This window comes from Onychomys torridus, chromosome 4, assembly GCF_903995425.1.
Source record: "Onychomys torridus chromosome 4, mOncTor1.1, whole genome shotgun sequence".
Classification (NCBI taxonomy): domain Eukaryota; kingdom Metazoa; phylum Chordata; class Mammalia; order Rodentia; family Cricetidae; genus Onychomys; species Onychomys torridus.
The window spans coordinates 116,168,636-116,186,381 of record NC_050446.1 but is presented as its reverse complement, the minus strand read 5'-3'; the positions used below and the strand labels follow the sequence as shown (position 1 = coordinate 116,186,381).

Sequence of the window (17,746 nt, the reverse complement as noted above, 5' to 3'; positions counted from 1 at the left end):
GGCTATGCATCCTGGAGCAGCCAGACTTGCATCTGGATCCCAGCTTTGACAACTTCCAAATTAAGAGTTAAACCAGGGATTAGAACCAACCTTGCTCCTTGTAAAAGCTACGTGGACATGAAATGTAAGGAGAATCCCAACCGTGTGAACTGACAGAAAACCCTGGAGCCACACATCCAGCACTAAGGAGCCCTCCCTGTCACCCTGTGGTGTGCTGTGGGCCAAACAGGAGAACAGGTGTAAGGGCAGTGGGCGAGGAGAGCCCACCAAAAAGTGGTGTTGTTGCTACTATGCCCAGTACAGATGCTTGTTCTGGTCCCACTGCAGGACTGCACCATGAGAGGGATGCAAGGGTTACTCAGCCAATAGGTGCTAGTATCCCCAGCTCAATGAGCGCCCCCAGTGGGGTGGAATTCAAGTGCCGGAAGCAGCCAGGCAGGTAAGTAAATAAACCAAGCAGCTTCCACACAGGGACCCAGCAAGCTGTGAAGCTCTACTACCCTGCTAGAAGTTCAAATTCAGTTTTCTTGGGGGGAGGAGAGACATCCATCATGCAGCTGGACCAAGACACCACTTGGCAACTTCTGACACCCAAGGGATTCTGGGTCTTCTCACACCATGTGCTCTCTTGTGCACACACTAGTCATCTTATGTGATATGATTTTGTCTTTCTAAGTCCACCCTGAGCATCCTGAAGATGAAGCATCACTTACACTGTCCAGTCACCTCAAGGGACCTAGAACAGTGCTGGCCTCATGGAGAGCACTCAGTGAGCAACTGGTGAACTAACTCACCCTGACTGGCAACTCCAGTCCAGTATCCCCAGCATCTCTGAGATACACAGGCTATGGAAGGTTCTCTGTCCCTGACCCCCAGGATCAGGTTGCATTAATGCAGGTGGGTTAAGGGATGGTGAACTTGATCAGAGGACTTGCCTTGTGGGTTTTTCTTTTTCTTTTGATTTGGAGTCTCAGTACAATGCCCAGACTGGTTCTGAACTTCTGTTTTCGGGGGATCCTTCTGCCCCAGCCTCCATATCGCTCTGTCTAAAGGTGCACACCTCCAAACCCAAGACAGGTTTTTCTTAACTATGTTTGCTTGTAAGCCACCTAAGAAGGCAGAATGCTAGAATATTGGTGCAAGTATTTTTTTAAAGTCTGACCTCCACAACCTGCACCTCAAACTTTCCTGCCACCTCTCAGAGGCAGCATAAAGCATAAAAATTATGAGATTCAAGAGTAACAAACAAGATGGGCATGGTGATGCATGCCTTTAATCAGAGGCTAGCCTGGTCTACAGAGCAAGTACCATGACAACAAGGGCCACACAGACACACACACACACACACACACACACACACACACACACACACACACACACACACAGTCTGCCTGACAAAAAGAGCAACAGAGAGAGGCCCTAGCCTTGTCTCCTGTGCTCACAAACTGTAGAATGAATCTGGGCAGGTAAGATCTTTCAGGAACTTTGTTATTTTTAATCTGTAAATGCAAATAATGAGTCTCAAAAGACTATAATGCAGTTTAAACACCCTCATGTATACACAGTCCTGAGCACTTCACAGCCACCCGCAGCCACCCTAGTCTTGTGGTTACCGACCACTTGACAAATGGCTGCAACTGCGCTTCTGTGAAGCGAGAAGGGCTGTCCCAAGTGTGAAGTACACACCAGAGTCCAAGAAGTTAGTTAGCACACACACACACACACACACACACACACAAAGTCAACAACTCTATTAACACGGTTCTACATTGTATGTGAACTATTAATTATGATCTGGAATATATTAAATAAAACATTAATAAATTATTTCCACCTGCTTATTTTACATTCTTGAGATGTGACTTTTAGGAAAGTTTAATTAACAAACGTGATTTGCATTATTTTTCTTTTGGAGAGCCCGGGGTTAGCCTACTGCCTGACACACAGGAGCATACCAAAAGGTGGCTTCCATGCCCCACCGTTGAGATGTCAAGGGCTGCGCTTGCGTCCCATTCCTCTGGACAATCCACGCCCTTCGTTCATTTATTTAATAAATATTTATAGTGTCTGCCCTGCTGAGATGTTATGTGTGCATGGAGCAACACAGGTACGGTCTTCCTACATGCTGGGGCAAGCAGACGTCAATCCACACTTTAAACAGTTGTAAAGCTACAAGTATAAGCGCTGTGAGGAACACCAGAGCGATCTGAGTGAGGCACCAGGGTCAGAACTCGGGACCCCGGAAGCCTCCTGAAGGAAGACAGGAAGGATGAAAAAAGTTTACTAGACTAGACCGAGGGACCGACTCTGAGGGAGGCCAGAGAGAGGGATGCAGAAGGAACCCAGCCAGGCCGGGGAGCAGCCTGAGTCCCGGGAGGGCGGCGAAGGACCAGACCTCCAGGGCCCGGAGAGAGGGGAGGGTGGAGACCGGCCTCGGAGCATCCCCGGCATTGCAGCGCTGCGGGAGAAGCTGACGAGAGCGGCCTGGACCGAAGCTGGGCGGCGGAGAGGGAAAGGAGAGGGCCGGTATCGACGGCAGGGGGATGATCTGGCCAGCGCCGTGCCCGGGCTTGGAGCTCAAGGCAGCCACTGCCCTCGGCCTCAACCCCATCCTCGGTCCCAGGTCCCCCATCCTCATTGCTCCGTCCCTCCACCCCCGGCCCCGCGCGCCCCACACTCACCCGGCGTCCGCCGAGGCCCAGCTCCGCGCCCGTGTCCCGCCGCCGCTCCTCGGGCCTCGTCCGCCCCGCCCTCCTGGGGCCCCGCCCCGCGCAGGCCGGCCCGGGCTCCTATTGCTCATTTTTGCCGTCAAGCTGAAAAGTCTTGCATCCATTGGGGTGTTTGTCTGTCACTAAAGAGGAGGCGGGACTAACTGAGGGCGCGGGCTGGAGCGACGCCGGCCGGCCCCGCCCCTCCGCGGAGGCCTCTTAAAGAGACAGATTGCCTTTCTCCTGCAGGCTATTGGGTCGGAAGGAACGAGATTTCCCAGCAGACACTAGAGGCTGCTTCCCCACCCAAACTTTTTTTCTTTTATTTTTGTACACACCCTACGGGTGAAGGAGGTTCGGGGGAGAGCTCTGGGTCCTTGCGACACATTGTTGTAAGGAGCAAGCTGTCCTCTGGTGACGCTCACCTGATCGCCTCAGTGGTGGGAATAGCTGATTTGGGGAACTGAGTGGGAGGTGACAGTCGTGTCAGAGGCTATGAGCAGCCGAGATGGAGCTAATTATACCGGCACCCAGGCCTGACCGTGGGCGCTGAGCAGAGGCAGAGGGGTACAGCTCAGCTGTGCAGTTGGTAGGGATCCGTGGGAGGTGGCGTTCGTCACCGCACCTGCGGATCTAACAAGGCCGGGCACCGCGCCAAGGACTCACTCCTGCCATCTCCCTTAATGCTCCCGGCAGGCTGGTAGGGAGGGCAGTATGCGATCCCCAGTTGCAGAAGAGAAGACTGGGTTGGGGGTGGGGGGTCTTATGGGACCAACTATACAGTCGGTGATAGACAGCAAGACACTATATCCCTGTTTAATTCCCTTTTTTAAAAGATCGTTTCTCTTAGCAGATCCTTAGGACAATCCCAGAAGACAGACATCTTGTTATCCATTCTGTAGAGAAACGGACACTGAGCAGAGAGATGAACCAATGGCCACGTTTCCTGTGGTATTTCACTGTCCTTGAAGCAGTTTTATAGGCACTGTTGCACTGACTCCTGTAAATGTTTTAGAATAGAAAAGGATTCTTATCAGCTGGTGAATAGGGTGGTACCCAGGCAGCAGAATTACCCTCACAGTCTCAGTGCTAATAAAGCCCCAGCAGGGGCTGTCAGCTCACAACACTTCCAATAGGTCCACATACTGCTTGCTTCCAGCCAGTCTGTCTTTGTTCTAGCAAAACGCACCATGGATAAATGCGGGTTGCCGTGTTCCAATATAGCTTTATTCCCGAACATAAATGGTGGCCTGGGATAGCATACCCACCCTTGTCTACATCACCATACTCGATGCCAAGCCCCTCCACTGCTCAATAGGAGTTCATAAGACCCTGTCAGACTCATACTATTATCATTTATTGTCATTCAGAGTGTTGTGAGCATCCTCATTGCTGTGGGATGTTTGTTTGTTTGCTTGCTTATTTTGGAACAGGGTGTTGCAGGAACATTTAAAGAAATGTCTACCCCACCCATAAGTGCCAATGTGTGTTCCATCAAGTCCAACTTGGGGAACTGATGAGTTCACTGGTCTCACTACAGAACACGGGTGTCTTAGTTCGAATTCTGGTGCTGTGATAAAACATCATGGCCAAAAGTAACTTGGGGAGGAAAAGGTTGACTTGGCTTACACCTCCATGGTCCATCGCTGAGGACAATCAGGGTAGGAATTCAAAGAAGGAAGAACCGAAGCAGAGGCCATGGAGGAACACTTCTTGCTCAGCCCACTTTCTTATACAACCCAGCTTAACTTGACACCTCCCCCCCCCACAGTGGCCTGGCCCTCCCACATCAATCACTCATCAAGAAAAGACTCCACAGCCTTGCTTGTAGGCTGATCAAATGGAGGAAGCATCTTTTCAACTGAGGCTCCCTCTTTCCAGATGACTCTAGTGTGGGTCAAGTTGACAAAAGCCAAACATCACAGTGAGTGAGGGATTATTTACAGAAGTGGGGGAAGACCCCAATAGCCACACCACCAGAAAGTCTCACCTCAGCACAGATGATGGCTTCCCCATAGTATCACAGAGCCCCCTCTTCAGCCAACTTCCCACCCTATACTCCAGTCTAGAGCCTACAGAGACCACAGGCCACATGCAATTTGAACGAAATCCCATACAATGACTGAGGAGTCTGCCACTCTTCGAAATGGCCTTCAGTCAGCCTCCTGCCTTGAGCTAGCCCCAGATAGGATGCCAGGCCCTGTCCTCTGGCCTTTCCCTAATTACTGTGGGCTGTTTTGCAGTTACTCTTCTGGGCAACATCCCCTGGTTCCCTCTGCCTCCCCAGTTATTCCAACTCTTGAGCACCTTTCTTTCCCTGAACCCCCAGAGTACTTACTTGGCAACCTTTAATATCAGTTAGAATAGAACTTGCTGGAAATCCAGTTCCCTGTGAGCAGTGACTTGGTGGGACTTGCTAGCTGTCCACCAGTGGCCCTTTCCCTGCTTCTGTAGTGACATGGCTGCCCCAACCTCACCCCATGACTCATCCTAGCCTCAAAGACCGAAAGCCAACTGGGTACCTCCTTCTCAGCAGTGGACATGAAGGCATGAAACCTCAGGCTGAGGTGTGAAGTCAGCTGGCACATCCTCCCTATCTGTCTTCCTCGTAGGCTGCACCCAACCTTGACCCTGCGATGACCATGATGTGCAGGGCAATGACAGAGCCGCCATGTGGAGAGTGCCATGGTCCCCAAATGGTCATCCGAAGTAGAAAGCTCTCCACTGGCCCAGAAATGCTCAGAGACAGTTGCCTTGTTCTTTGTCAGTGATTTTCAGGACTAGATTGGTCTCAGAGTCACTGTGTAGCAAAGGATAACCCTGAACTCTTCCTGCCCCTCCTGCCTCCACCTCCTGTATACTGGGATTACAGACATGAATCACCACACCTGGTCTATGCATCCTGGAGATAGGACCCAAGGCTTCCTGCACACCAGACAAGCAATCTGCCAACAGAGACCCACCCCAGCTCTGTCAGCAACTCCAAAGACATTCATACAACTCTGAGAGAAAGCCTCCTTAATGTTTGTGTCTCCTGTTCCTCTCCCCGCCCTGGCCATACTCAGCACACACTGGTCCCAGGAACAATCACTGTGGGGCTGGCAATTCTTTTCCTTTTGGTCTTTGCCTATGGGTTCTTAGGAATATGATATTTAAGGGGGTTTCCCCTCCAGGTTGTGTGAGTCCAGGATCAGCTCTTTAAAGACTCACTGAGGGAGCAGCACCATGGCTCAAAGGATAAAGATGCTTGCCTAAGGAGCCAGGTTCAATTCCAGGAACTCACATGGTGGAAAAGAGAACCGAGTCTTGCAAATCATCCTTTCACCTCTACACTTGTGCCCTGACACAATCAATTCATCAATGTAGCAAAAACATTGTCTAAATAGCCACAACAGAGCTGGGGGTGTGGATCAGATGGTCGAGGAGCTATCTTTAGCAGTAAAGGAGCTTCCTGAGAGGCTAGAGGCTAACTCACAGGGTGACAGGAAGCTGCAGTGACCAGAGACACTTTGAGAGCTCAGGTTGCCAAAATGAATTGGTTCTGTTCCTTTCTCCCCTTCCTTGAGCAGAACTTTCTGTGATTAGAGTTGGAGCCCCATCAGCCAAGTTTAGGCAATATTTCCTTCTTTTAGCTAAGTTGCCCTGGAATGGGCAGCTCAACTCAGCACAACAGGACGGGTTTCCCAGCCCTGCCCCTACCATGCTACCCCAGCTCAACCACTGGGCAGCTGAGATCAGGTCCCCTGTTTGTGGCTGGAGATGAATTGGTGGAGTAACTCAGCTGAGAGCCGTAATAACATGCTGAGGTAGCGTAACACTTCTCTGATGTTGTGTGCCCCCCAGAAGAGGTTCTGGACCTTTCTGAGACTCAGAGCAACGGGACAACAACAGTATAGCTTCAGTGGATAGTCATGATAACTGTATTTGGCACGGTACCTGGTACATAAGAGGCCCTCAATTAATTATAAGTTTTCATTTTGTGTGTGTGCACACGTGTACACGTGCCCATGTTCGTCTATGCATATGTGCACCTGTGTGTTGAGTAAATGTGGGGGACAGAAATTGACACCTGGTATCTTCCTGGATTGCTCTCTACCTTATTTATTAGTGTGTGTGTGTGTGTGTGTGTGTGTGTGTGTGTGTGTGTGTGTGTGTGCTGGGGTGTGCCATGGTGTGTGTGTATGTGGAGGTCAGAGGACAATTTTCAGGAGTTGGTTCTCTCCTTCCACCATGTCTTCCGGGATCAAAGACAAATCCTTAGGCTTACTCTGCAAGTGGCTTTACCTGCTGAGCCATCTTGCTAGCCTGTTACCTTATCCTTTGAGATAATATCTCTCACTGTTTTGGCTACAATGACTGGCCAGTAAACACCAAGGATCCACCTGTCTTTGCCACCCTGCTCTGGTTGCTTGTCAGCTTCTCTGATCTAGCAAGTTTTCACCCCCACATCTGAGTTCTGAGTCCTAGTTGGTAAATAGAATGATAGCAGTTAGTTTAAACCTACATACAGCAGCCTCAGCAGAGCCAGGGTCATGGAACCGGAAGTCTTGGCTGGCAGGGCACTGGCTGTGGGGCTGTGGGGCTTCAGACAATCATTAAACTATCAGTAGATTCATGTGCAGCTGCTAAGCTGACAGAAAAACATCATTTGGTGCCCCACGTTGGGTGCCAAATGTAGTCGGGCTTTCCTTTGAGCCGCCAGCTTCAAATAATGATATGAGATTTATTATTAATTATGAAGCTTGGCCTTTAGCTTAGGCTTGTCTCTTCTAGCTCTTTTTTTTTTTCCTTTTTTTTTTTTCCAAGACAAGGTTTCTCTGTGTAGCTTTGCGCCTTTCCTGGAACTCACTCTGTAGTCCAGGCTGGCCTTGAACTCACAGAGATCTGTCTGCCTCTGCCTCCCGAGTCCTGGGATCAAAGGCATGTGCACCACCACCGCCTGGCTCTTCTAGCTCTTACAACTCAAATTAACATGTTTCTATTAATCTATGTTCTGCCATGTGTCTTTTACCTCTCTCCCTTTCTATATGTCTGACTTGTTCCATGTCTCACTGGTCTCTGCCTCTCTTCTTCCCAGAGTCCTCTCTCTACCCAGAAGTCCTGTGTAGTCTCTCCTGCATAGCCATTGGCTACTCAGCTCTTTATTAAACCAGTCACAGTGACACATCTTCACACCATGTAAACAAATGTTCTGCAACAGATGTATATTACCACATTGGGCTTTTACATTGGTTCTGAGGACCCAAACTCAGGTCCTCATTTTACCCACTGAGCCATCTCTCCTCTATGCTTTAAATGGTTCAGTATTTACTGGATGAACTGCCCACAGTTTTTGAGTTCCTCTACAATGACATCTGAAACTGGAACACAGGGACATGTCCCTCCCAGTTCCCTAATTCCTTTGACCTACTTTTGTACAGTTCATCCTCCTCCAACCCCACCCCCACTTCCCTCTTTGCCCAGCAGATTCCTCCTTTACTCCCTTGTTTTCAACCCTGGTGCTCTCTTCCTTACCCAGTTACTTCTAGAAGGAATCCCAACTCTCCTTAGACCAGGGTCCAGCACTGAATGGGGCCAGAGCAAACCACAATACTTTCCTGGCTCAAGAAGGCCCTCCCCACAGTGGGGCAAAGCCACTGTACCACATGGCTCTGGGCAGCACCAGGAGGCTCCTGGGCATCTTCTTACCTCGGCTTGTGACTCCTCACCCTTAGCTGGTGACTTCTTGTTTTCATGGGGTGGAGGAAAGAAACCATAAAGAAAAAACAACTCTCCCTCTCCATTCTGTACCCCGCCTGACAGCATCCCTGTTCCCTGGCTCCACTCTCCTTACCAGAAATGTCTCTCCCCTCCTCCCTGATCTGTGCAACTATGCAGGCATGCCCACTGTCTTACCTACTCCCAATCCTTGCTGCCAAAAATACCCAGGGAAAGCAATTTAAGGAAGGAAGTGCTTGATTTGGCTCACAGTTCAAGGGAACAGTCCATTGTGTTGGGGAAGGCGTAGTGGCAGGGCTGTGACATGGCTGGTCATATCACATCCACAGACAGGAACCAGAGGGAGATGAATGCTGGCTGGTACTCAGCTACCTTTCTCCTTTTTGTTCAGTCCAGGATCCCAGCCCATGGGATGGTGCCACCCACATTCAGGGCAGATATAATATGAGATGGCACCACCCACATTCAGGGTGGATCTTTCATGGGATGGCACTGCCCACATTCAGGGCGGGTCTTCCCACTTCAGTTAACACAATCTAGAAACTTCCTCATAGATATGCCCAGGGACTTGTCTCCTAGGTGATTCTAGAGCCTGTCAAATTGACAACCAATAATTAACTATTACAGATTTTTTTTAGATTTATTTATTTATTATGTATACAGAAGAGGGCACCATCTCATTACAGATGGTTGTGAGCCACCATGTGGTTGCTGGGAATTGAACTCAGGACCTCTGGAAGAGCAGTTGGTGCTCTTAACCTCTGAGCCATCTCTCCAGCCCAACTATTACAGATCTTAAATGTCCTCAGCCTGGGACTATTAGAAAGTGGTGGATACCTGAAAGAGGTGTGGCCTGGGGGAGGTTTTGGGTCACTGGGGTATATCCTCAAAGGGGACAGTGGACGTCAGTTTCTTCCTCTTCCTTAGGCTTAGCCATGACTTGAGACGTCCCCCTCCACCACAACCTCAGGCCATGATGGACCACACCACCACAGGTGCAGAGCTCTGTAGTGCCTACCCACCATGGACCAGAACCTTCCAGACTGTGAGCCAAAAGAAACCTTTTCTCTTTCTAAGCCAATGGCTTCCAGTGTTTTTCACGGGCAAAGAACCGACTGACAAACTGACTGCTTCCTGCCATAGCAACGCTCTGGTCATTCCATCGGCGTACAGGGATTCTGTCAGATAAACCACAGTACAGAATGCGGTCCTCTGAGCAAAAGAGCTGCCATCTTCACAGGTCAGCTGTGTTCACTGTAAGAGACAGCCGTAAGTGGGCCTGTGGGCCGCTGCTGTTTCCCAGAGAAGGAGCGGGTCACGGGGGTCACTGGACCCTTTCCTGGGAGTCTGGTGGGTTCCTCCTGTAATTCCCAGCTGACTGTGTGCATGAAATTCTGCCCGAGTTGTACATGGCCTTGGCGGGTTCTCAGCAGGTGCCAGACTGGGAAATGTTAACTGAAGGGGAAGGGCTCCATCTCTGTGGCTCTGGGAAAGCCATCATCCTTCTGGGAAAGGATTCTTCTGGTGAGGCTGCTTTGAAGTCCCGCATACGTCTGTAAACCGCCCTCTGCCGACTAACAAACTCACTGATGCATTATACTGTGGCATTATGCAAGATATATATTATTTGGTTTGTCCTTGGGTGAATAAGGAGGGGGTAGACACTGTTTCCATTCCCCCAAAGGGAATTCTCATGACGGGCTGTCTTCAGGGTGATGGGAACATCACATAACACAATCATTTTTTGGTGTTATTGTGACAGGGTCTCGTGTAGCCCAGACTGGCCTTGCAACTCTGTGTAGCCAAGGATGACTTGAATCCCTGATCTTCCCCCTTAATCTAAATGATGGAGTTCCAGGCATGCACCTCTGCTATTCCTGACTTTTGTTTTTCACATCTTTCATTTTTAAATTTGCTTCCTTCTGGTCGTGTGTGTGTGTGTGTGTGTGTGTGTGTGTGTGTGTGATATGTACGTGTATATGCGACAGTGTACATTTGGAGACCAGAGGACAACTTTCAGGAGTCTACTTCCATTTTGAGTTCTGGGATTGAACTCAGGTCAACATGCTTGTGAAACAAGCAGTTTCACCTACTGAGCCATCTTGCTGGCTCCTTTCCATACCTTTAGAGACAGGCCACAGATGAGAGTCTATTGCCAAGCTCCCTCTATCGCTGTCTTCTTAGGGTTTCTAGTGCTGTGAAGAGACACCATGACATGGCAACTCTTATAAAGAAAAACGTTTAATTTAATTGGGATTGTCTTACAGTTCAGAAGTTTAGTCCATTGTCATCATGGTAGGAAGCAGGGAGGCACACATGGTGCTGGAGAGGTAGCAGTGAGTTCTACATCTGGATCCGCAGGAAGAGTCAGTGAGTCACTGGGTCTGGTTTGAGCTTCTGAGACTTCAAAGCCCACCCCCAGTGACACACCTCCTTCAACAAAACCACACCGGCTCCAACAAGGTCACACCTCCTAATAGTGCCACTCCCTATGGGCCTATGGGGGTCTATTTTATTCAAACCATCACAGTGACCGGCTCAATTTGATCCTCCGATGCATAGTTTGGTATTACTCTCATTTTACAAATGAAAAACCTGAGACAGCCATTGTTATTTGGTTAAGAGGAAGCTGGTATTCAGACCTCGTTTGAGTTCCAGGCCTGAGTCTTCTCAACATTATCTTGTCTCCCTCAGAACAGCTCTCTGCTTCAGACAGAAAGAGAAGCAAAATGGCTTAAAATGGACAAATGCAGCACGGGGAAGAAATTTATGGAGACTTGGTTCTTTAAGCAGGAAGCAAAGGGCACGAGGCAGCCAGCCAGTCTCACTGTGGCTCTCAGAGGCTGGGGTTCACATAACTCATGATAACTTAATTTGGGAAAAATCGTTCTTCTGGGAACTGGGGTTTCTGGTGCATTTGTGTGCATGGAAGCAAGGGTGGGCACTTGGAGACTATGGAGAACAGGGAGCTGTCTGCCCCAGGGGGACAAGCTCAGATGGCCTGGAGAGACCGAACTGCAGGAACAGGAAGTTCCTTTTCAACACCCAAGGTGTGTGTGTGTGTGTGTGTGTGTGTGTGTGTGTGTGTGTGTGTGCGCGCGCGCTCGCGCACGAGCTTACACGCATGTGCGTGTGTGTGCATGTGTGTGAATGTGTGTATGTGTGTGCATGTGTACACAACGCGCATGTGTGTGCAAAGGGAGGAGGCTAGTCAATGAGATTTGCAAAATTTCCAGCATACATAGTCGTAGAAATAATAGCCACCACTTACCAGTGTAACTAGAGGTGGAGGGCAGGCACCAGTTTAAGGATTGTACATTAATTTATTTACTCCTGGGAACTTCTGCACTGCATCGTGTTGAACCTTAACCCCGCCTCTTTGGATCAGGAATTATTCTTATTGCGCTCATTTTTCACAGGCTTAAGCTGGTGCTTACAGAATTAAGCCATTTGCTCTGCTGCTATTTAGTAGCAGATCTGGGGCTTGAACAAGTGGATTCTGACCTTGAGGGTCAGAGTGCTGGAAGCCACTCCATTTCCCTTGGGTCTGGCATGCCCCCTGGCGTGTCTCATAGGAACAGCTACACTGAGGGACAATGTGAGGCTCTGAGATTGCTTTCTTCTTCCTGCCCTTCCTTCCTCCCTCCTCCCCTCCCTCTCCCATCCTTTCTCTCTTGATTTTTTTGAAACAGGGCTTCATGTAGCCCACGTTAGCCCTGAGCTTGTTATGTAGCGAAAGATGATCTTGAAACCTCCATCCTTCTGCCTCCATCTCCCAAACTCAGGTCTCAGAGATTTTGTTTGGTTTTGTTGTTGTCTTTGTTGGAGACAGGGTATCTCTGTGTAGTCCTGGCTGTCCCAGAACTTGCTCTGTAGATCAGGCTGGCCTCAGACTCAGAGATCCATCTGCCTTTGCCTCTGAGAGCTGGGGTCAAAGATGTATGCCACCACACCCAGTTTCTCAGAGCTTTTTTAAAGGAATATTTAATTTTTAATTATGTGTATGTGTCAGCATACGGGTATGAGCATGTGGCAGGCCAGGAGAGGGAGTTGGATTGCTTGGAGATGGAGTTACAGGGGCTTTTGAGCAGCCTGACCAGGGTGCTAGGAACTGAACTCATGTCCTCTGAAAGAACAGCCAGTGCTCTTAACTGCTGAGCCATCTCTCCAGCCTCCAGAGATTTACGTACCAGCTGTGCTGGTACTCCGTGGGTGGGCTACTCTGGTGTACAAGGGACTGAGGAAGGCTGTGGACTGTCGTGGGTGGTGCACTTGTCTGAACAGGAGTTATGCCCCCAGCAGCACCAGGGTTGGCCCCAGATACTGCTTTGCCAGCAGTAAGACCTCAGGTGCCAGCAACAGAACATCTTAATTCATAACGTGACATATTTAGCTAAGTGTGAGGCGTGAGTTCCAGCAGATCAACACAGCCCTGGAACAGGCTTAGAAGACGTAAGTAGTGCAGGCCTAGAATCCCAGCTACTCAGGAAACTGAGGCAGGAGGATGGCAAATGTAAGGCCAGCCTGGGCTACATATAAAGTCAGTTCAAGACTGAGAGTGGAGGATCACAAATTCAAGGCTAGCTTAGGCAACTTAGTGAGAGCCTGTCTCGAAACAAAAAAAGAAAAGTGGACTGAAGATACAGTAATGTGGCGGTGCTTTCGCCCAGCATGCCCAAGGTCCGAGGCTCTCTTCCCAGCACAAAACAAATAAATAGGACTCGATGCCTCAGAGACCCTCTATCTTACAATCCCTGTCTTCACCCTGGAAAGCAGTACCTGAGGGGCCTGGTCTGTCTTTCCTTTGCCCCAGCAGACACCTGAGAAAGTTTTGTTGCATTGATTCAGAGTTTGCAGAATAACTAATTACCCATTTATTGGAAAATGGAGGCAGCCATCATAGAAGGAACTAAGGGTCACTTTTACTAGGAGGTGTGTCCTGGGGATGAGGCCCTGCAGCTCTGATGCATTACATATAGAAGCCCTCCCTTCAACAAGTTTCTGTTGAATGTTCCCTATGTGCGACCTGGGCCACCTAAAAGTGAGCCAAACACACTTCCATCCTCACATTCACAGCCAAAGAGTGTAAGCAAAGAAATGTAAACTCTCTCTGTGTATGTGTGTGCGCGTATATGTGAATACATGTGTGTGCATGTGTTTACGAATGTGTATTTGTGAGTGTGGGGTTGTATATGTGTTAGTGTGTGGGTGTACAAGTGTGTATGTGGATATGTGTGTGGTGTTTGTGCATGTGGTTGTATAGGTGTGCATGACCATGTATGTGAGTGTGTGTGTGCGCGCGCGCGTGCGTGCTGAGCCAGGGGAGGACATCCAGAGCCCTGTCCCACCATTCTCCATCTGGTTCCCTTGTGTAGATGAGCAGTCTCATTAAATAAGAAACACAGAGCCAATTGCAGAGTTAAAAGCCCAAGAGGTCAGAGCAGTAGCTAAGAACTAAAAACCTTTTCTTACCCTTCATTGCCACTGCTGTCCTTCCCTCAGCAAGAGGTCTACTTCCTGTCTGTCTGTCCTTTTATTGACTTTCTGTTCTGCCTTCTCATTGGGTGTAAACCCCACATGACCTCCTCATCACTGCCTGTCTATAAAGACCTCCAGGTCTTCTATGGTTGGTATTGAGATTAAAGGCGTGTGTCGCCATGCTGGCTGTATCCTTGAACACACAGAGATCTGCCTCTCAAGTGCTGGGATTAAAGACGTATGCCACCACTGCCTGGCTTCTGCTATGGCTTGCTATTAGCTCTGACCCCCAGGCAACTTTATTTATTAACATACAAATAAAATCACATTTCAGTACAAATAAAGTATCACCATACCCTTGAGAGAGGGTTTCTCACTGAACTCAGAGCTAGGCTGCTACCAGCGATCATGGCTTCCTCAACCAGGAACCTTCTATCTGTACCCTCTCAGCACCGAGTTACAGGTACACACAGGCAGGCAGCTTTAGCCAGAAAATTCCAGCTCAGCTCCTCGTAGCTGTACAGCCAGCCCTTCTCCCCACTAAACTGTAACCCCAGTCCAGCTCCTCAACTTTCTGAAGGCCAGTGAACAGAACCGATGGTGTTGGCTGCTGTAGCTGGTTCCAGGATGGCAGTTCACATCCATCCTTTCTCCTCCGCCACCCTGTCTGCATCCTCTCCCTCCTGGCCGCCATTTTCACATGAGCGGCTCAGACCTTACTCATGGGGTATGAGCCCTTACTCTGTCCTTTGGCTAACTGTCATCTCCTAACCCAGCTAAAAGTGTCCCAGTGGTGTTCTGGGTCCCCATTGTTCAGCAGCTTCCTGAGCTCCTCACATTGCAGGGTGGCTTACCCCAGCTGCCGAGACCATTCCTTCCTCAGCCCACTAAACCTGTAGCATGAACCTCCATGTGGCCACATGACTAATCCTTCTGGTCCTTGTTTCTAAGATACACAGCTTTGCCCTGTGCTGGAGAAGACACCCCTACTCCCAAAGATGTTGTCTTGGCACCTCAACTGAACCTTAGAGAGGCCATTGCCATCCTGCAGGGAGATTGTGTTCAGAGATGATGTACATTCTTACTACTCAAAGTGTGTATGTGTATATATGCCTGCACATAGATGTGTGGATGTGCATATTTGTATGCATATTTGTATAAGTTTGCATGCACGTTTGTACATATGTATATTTGTATGCATGTGTGTGTACATCTATTCATATATATATATATATACACACACACACATGTATAGATCTGTGTGCACATATGTTTATGTCTGTATATGTGAGTGTTCATTTATGTATGTGTGTCAGGGCAAGACAGTGCAGAGGTTCCTCCATCTTGTATTGTTGCTAAGGCCGTTTTAGGTTTGACTGGAATCTGACTTCCTTGATGGAGGATCTTGGGGGGGAATTACCTAGCTCTAGTCTAGGAACTCAAGACCAAGATGCCCAGCTAATTTATCTCGGCCTCTGTCACAGTGCCTGCTCATGCAAACCTCCCCTCCATCTAACCACTTTTCTTAGCTTCTGTCAAACTGCTTGTTTTCCCAAAGCCTCCCTCTGCATCTACCGAGCAAGATACCAGGATGTAGATTTTGCCCTTAAAAATCCCAGCACAATTTTTTTTTTTTTAGATTTTATTTATTTATTACAAATAGTATTCTGCCTGCATGTATGCCTGCAGGCCAGAAGAGGGCACCAGATCTTATTACAGGTAGTTGTGAGCCACCATGTGGTTGCTGGGAATTGAACTCAGGACCTCTGAAAGAGCAGCCAGTGCTCTTAACCGTTGAGCCATCTCTCCAGCCCCCCAGCACAATTCTTTACAAACCTTAAAAGAACAATACTCAACTTCATATGGAAAAACAAAAAAATCAGGATAGTTAAAACAATACTGTATAATAAAGGAACCTCTGGAGGTATCACCATCCCTGACTTTAGCTCTACTACAGAACTATAGTAATAAAAACTACATGTTATTGGCATAAAAACAGATAAGTGGATCAATGCAACAGAATTGAAGACCCAGATATAAATCCACACACCTATGCATACCTGATTTTTGAAAAGGAAGCCAAAATTATACAATGTAAAAAAGAAAGTATCTTCAACACGTGATGCTGGTCTAACTGGATGTTGGCATGTAGAAGAATGCAAATAGATCCATATTTATCACCCTGCACAAAACTCAAGTCCCAGTGGATCAAAGAGCTCCACATAAATCCAGATACACTGAAGCTGACAGAAGAGAAAGTGGGAAGTAATCTGGAATGCATTGGCACAGGAGACAATTTCCTGAACAGAACACCAATCTTAGTGCACAGGCACTAAGATTAACAATTAATAAATGGGACCTCATGAAATTGGAAAGTTTCTGTAAGGCAAGGGACATTGTTAATAGGACAAAGCGACAGCCTATAGAATGGGGAAAAAATCTTCACCAACCCCACGTCAGACAGAGGGCTGATTTCCAAAATTTATAAAGAACTCAAGAAACTAGATATCAACAAACCAAATAATCCAATTAAAAATGGGATACAGATCTAAAGAGAGAATTCTCAACAGAAGAGTCTCAAATGGTCGGAATACATTTAAAGAATTGTTCAACATCCTTAGTCATCAGGGAAATGCAAAAATCAAAATGGCTTTGAGATACTATCTTAAACCTATCAGAATGGCTAAGATCAAAAACACTGATGACAGCTTATGTTGGAGAGGATGCAGAGCAAGGGGAACGCTCTTCCACTGTTGGTGGGAGAGCAAACTTGTACAGCTGCTTTTGAAATCAGTGTGCTGGTTTCTCAGAAAACTGAGAATCAACCTATCACAAGACCCAGCAATACCCAAAAGATGCTCAATCACACCACAAGAACACATGCTCAACTATGTTCATAGCAGCTTTACTTGTAATAGCCAGAACCTGGAAACAACCTAGATGCCCCTCAACTGAGGAATGGATAAAGAAAATGTGGTACATTTACACAATGGAGTATTACTCAGCTGTTAAAAACAAGGACACCAGGAAATTTGAGGGCAAATGAATGGAACCAGAAAAAAATCATCCCGAGTGAGGTAGCCCAGACCAAGAAAGACAAACATGGTATGTACTCCCTCATAAGTGGATATTAGCTGTAAAATAAAGGATAACTATGTTACAAGCCACAGACCCGGAGAGACTAATTAACAAGGAGGGCTCATGGGAGGGACACCCAGATCTCTCTGGGAAGGGGAAATAGAAGAGATTTTGAGGGTGGACTGAGGACGGGTGGGGATGGGAACATGAGTGATCAGGTTGGGAGGACACAGAAGGTGAGAATGCTCAGAGGGACTGCAGGTGGTGGGGGTCATTTCACGGTCCAGTGGAAGCCTGGAGCAGGGGAATCACCCAGGGATCTATGGGGAGGACCCCAGCTTAGATTCCTAGCAATGGTGGGTAAGTAGCTGAACTGGCTGTCTCCTGTGACCAGATTGGTGCCTGGCCCAATTGTCATTAGAGGTGTCATCCAGCAATGATGGAGACAGATGCAGAGACCCACAGCCAAACATTAGGCAGAGTTTGAGAATCCCGCAGAGGAGGAGAAAGGATTGTAGGAGCCAGAGGGGTCAAGGACACCATGGGACAGCTCCCATAATCAACTAACCTGGGCTCGTAGGGGCTCACAGAGACTGAACAGACAACCAGGGAGCCTGCATGGGACTGACCCAGGCCCTCTGCATGTATGTTACAGTTGTGTAGCTTGGTCTTCTTGTGGGACTCCTAACAGTGGGAACAGGGGCTGTCTCCACTCTTTGACTGGCTTTTGGGACCCTACTCATACTGGGTCACCTTGCCCAGCC

At 48.4% G+C, this 17,746-nt stretch overlaps 1 protein-coding gene across 1 annotated transcript in view; it reads right to left on the bottom strand.

Moving 5' to 3' along the window:
- The window catches only part of Elmo2 (engulfment and cell motility 2), a 39,601-nt gene extending 36,858 nt beyond the window's left edge, over positions 1 to 2,743 (bottom strand). Inside the window, exon 1 of the mRNA XM_036183650.1 lies at positions 2,682 to 2,743. The gene's annotated coding sequence lies outside the window, so the exon portion shown is untranslated. The remainder of the gene's footprint in view (positions 1 to 2,681) is intronic.
- Positions 2,744 to 17,746: the final 15,003 nt, after the last annotated feature.